The sequence below is a fragment of the Chrysochloris asiatica genome, unplaced genomic scaffold (assembly GCF_000296735.1).
Source record: "Chrysochloris asiatica unplaced genomic scaffold, ChrAsi1.0 scaffold00350, whole genome shotgun sequence".
NCBI classification, from domain to species: domain Eukaryota; kingdom Metazoa; phylum Chordata; class Mammalia; order Afrosoricida; family Chrysochloridae; genus Chrysochloris; species Chrysochloris asiatica.
The window spans coordinates 1,478,960-1,482,740 of record NW_006408868.1 but is presented as its reverse complement, the minus strand read 5'-3'; the positions used below and the strand labels follow the sequence as shown (position 1 = coordinate 1,482,740).

At 39.8% G+C, this 3,781-nt stretch overlaps 2 pseudogenes; one reads left to right on the top strand and one right to left on the bottom strand.

Moving 5' to 3' along the window:
* Positions 1-2,050: 2,050 nt before the first annotated feature.
* Positions 2,051-2,875, bottom strand: LOC102822814 (annotated as a pseudogene).
* Positions 2,876-2,880: 5 nt separating this feature from the next.
* Positions 2,881-3,560, top strand: LOC102813648 (annotated as a pseudogene).
* The last annotated feature ends 221 nt before the right edge of the window (positions 3,561-3,781 follow it).

Genomic DNA, 3,781 nt, shown 5'->3' with positions numbered 1-3,781 from the left:
GAGGTGAAGGTCTTGTTTCAATCTTTTGCATATCGCTTTCCAGTTCTGCCAGCACCATCTGTTAAAGAGACTATCTCCTCCCCATGAGATATATTTTGGTGTTTTTTCAAAAATCAATTGGCTGTATGTAGATAGGTTAATTTCTGGATTCTCTATTCTGTTCCATTGATCTACGTATCTTTCATTGTACCAGTACCAAGCTGTTTTGACCACTGTAGCTGTCTAGTAAATTTTGAAGTCGGGGAATGAGAGGCCTCCAATCTTTTTCTTAAGCAGTGCTTTGCTTATCCTGGGTCTCTTTCCTTTCCATATAAAGTTTGTAACTTTTTTTTTCCATATCTTGAGGAATGTTGTTGGAATCTGGATTGGGATTGCATTATATGTGTAAATTGCTTTGGGCCATATTGACATTTTCACAATGTTAATAAGTCTTCCTATCCAGGAGCATGGTATATTCTTTCAGGTTCTGTTATTCTTAAAGAATGTTTTTCCCATAGAAAACTAACAGTTTTATGTTGCTGATGATATTATACACAACTGGGTATTCTATACACCTCCAAAGTCTACAGTTTTGTTTTGAGAATTCCTTATAACCTGACCAGCCAAACTCTGTTCCCAAGAAGAGTACCAGGAAGAAAAATGGATAAGACACACAATCTGTGACAGTTGGCATTTTGTATGTGGGTAATGTGGAAGAACTCTAGGAGCAAGTGACTCAGATACTTGCTAGGAATGTGTTATTTTTGTGAGCTTAAACCACCATACCTTGTACCATTAACTTAGGTAGAATTTATGTATATTTCATATGAGATCATTTTCTCCACTTTTACAGGTAAGGTTCAGCTCACAAGGGGATAGGGACATTTGCTTTAGTGTATTTTCATTTAGAGAGGAAATTCACTGGAGTAATGTATATATATATTGATGTTAAGTGCCTTTGAGTCAGTTCTAACTCATAGTGACCCTGTATAGGGTTTACAAGGAACGGTTGTCGAGCTTGAACCGCCCATCTTGCTGGTCAAACCAACCGTGCCGTCCAGCACATTAACTTGCAGTGCCATATATATATATCCTGCTCTAGAAAGAAGAGATTGTGTGTGATTGCTCTTTGGGGATTATTTTCTGCTGAATTTGTAATCTGGCCAGTGATTCCCAATTCTTTTTAATAGCTCTTCAATATATTTCTCTTTTCAAAAGCCTTAAGCTGTATCTGATCTACACACAGTTTACCTAAGATGAAATCAAGCCTAGTAAAACAGAAATATACTATTTTTGAAAGTCCTTAGGTAAATGTTAGGTACAATCATGAAAGAAGAGGAAGTAAAGATAAAAAGGGTTAAAAGTCTCAAACGTAGGCTCACAATGTCCTGGTTGAGCAAAATATGCCTTTAAGAAAACATTTTCTATGTGAGACCTATAATCAGAACTCTTGAAAAACATCTTCCCAGTTTGCAACTTTTTCACACCTTGGCATGATTCATTTTTATTTTATTTTATTCATTTTAAGATGTGGTTGAAATAGCACATTTAGAGATAGATTGTAAACCCAGCCAATGAGATACTATTGTTCTTTTCTTCTCTGCTGCTTAATAGACTAGATGCAGATTTATTTCTCTCATACTCAGAATATAAGACCTCTGATATTAAGAATTTTCAAAAGCATGAACATACATTTTCTGATCTGACCCTCACAACAGCCCTGTGAGGTAAGCAGGGCAGGCATTCTGGTTATAGGATTTACAGGACAGGGTCGTAACTGGTGGAGGTCCAGAACCCCTTCCACTCCATAAAATGAGATGGTGAAGTGACTTCACTATAATGAGAAGAGTAGCCTTACTGCTTAGAATAGATAAACTATACTTTAAGTTTGCAAATAAAGGGGATTTTAAGTATAGCCTTGTCATGGAGCTCAGGGGATAGAGGCACCTGAACTCAGTTAAGCATCAGCAAGATGAGCAGGACAGAACGCTTAACGTCTTCCACAGTGGTTTCTTCTAGTTTTGAGTCTCACCTGGACCACAGCAGGTACAGTGACTTTAGAGCAGCAAATTCACAGGACTTTCTCATCTATCAATTTATTGATTTCCTCACAGATCCTCTTGAGGTTGGGCTTACAGCCTCCCTCCAGACTATAGAGAGTGGAGAGGAACTCCACATCTGCGAAGTGGTTGAAAATGTGGTTGATGCGCCCGTGGGTGCTGGACATCAGGTGTTGCACCTGGTCCTTGCCCTTGAGCAGAAGCTTGGAGAGCACGTTCCTCTCAAAGGTATATTCCATTTCATAGAAGCTGACAGTGGTCATGGCCGACTGCTTCTGATTCTTCCTGAATTTCTCCACGATAACAACCTCCTTCTGGCTGAACTGGTTGTTCTGATGTTGTTGTTGTTATGTGCCGCGGAGTCGGTTCCGACTCATAGCGACCCTGTACAGGGTTTCCGAGGTTGTAAATCTTTACGGGAACAGAAAGGCTCATCTTTCTCCCACGGAACAGCTGGTAGTTTCGAACTGCTGACCTTGTGGTTCGCAGCCCGATTCGTAACCACTACGCTACCAGAGCTCCTTGTTCTGATAGAGGGTCCCAATTTTGATTGCCTCTTTAAGTCTTTCATGATCCTATGGGCTTCCTTCTTGTTGTGGTTGTGCTTTTTTTGGGGGGTGACTTTGTAGAGCTCCTCAAAGATTTCACTACTGGTGTCGTTAATCAACATCTGGGCCAGAGTTTTGCTGGCTACTTTGCTCAGAATCATCTTCTGGACTGTGGTTACCAATGAAAATACATCACATACTGTCCTAGCAGTGGCAATCTTCTAGGGTCCCCTAAAGTGAAGAAAGGTTTATCTGCACACTGTAATGGTGCTGATTGTGGATATTCATCTAGTATGGAAGGGAGTGAAACAGTTTCTTGAGAAGGTTCGGATGTAGCCTGTACTGGAGGCATTTGTAATCCTGATGAAGGTGTTGATGACGCCTGTGTTCATCACTGTGAAGACAAAGAGGATGATGGAGATAGTTGTGTTGAATGTTGGGCAAATTCTGAAGAGAACAACACAAAAGGAAAAAATGAAAAGACGAAAAAGAAAAGCAAGATGTTGAAATGTGGTGAACATATCCAAAAGCTTGGAAGCTGTATTACAAATCCAGGTAACTGAGACCTCAGGAACTACCGTGCACACAGTGTATTCACTGTGACAAGACCAAAGACGCACATCCTGAAAGCTGTTGCATCTCTGAAAAGGGTGGATAGCCACTGCCTTGGTTCGAGCATAGGAAAAATGTACCACAGTTTGCAGAACCTACAGAAACGTCAGTTGGTCCTGATTCCAGAAAAGGTGCCAAGAGCTTAGTTCAACTCCTTGATGAGTGTGAATGTACTTTGGATGAGGAAATCTTTATCTCACAAGATGAAATACAGTCTTTTATGGCTAATAACCAGTCTTTTTACAGCAATAGAGAATAATACTGACAACATTTGAAGGAGAAATTTAATAAATACTGCCACTTAAATGATCACAACAGGCCCATTTGTAGTGGCTGGTTGACAACGACTGGAGCAAATTAAATAAATAAAATAGCTCCATCTTTCAATGAAGCACTCAAGATGACTACTGTGCCTTCTCTTTCAAAAAAACTCTCAATTTAGTGACTTATTGCAAAATTTTATCTTAAATCAATGTGATTCTTGTTTTGGGAGACGGTAGAGGTACCCTCATTAGTTTGTTCTTTCTTCAGGCTTGTGTCTTTAGTTGTGTGGCTGTGCAGGCCTGCCATATTATGATTTTT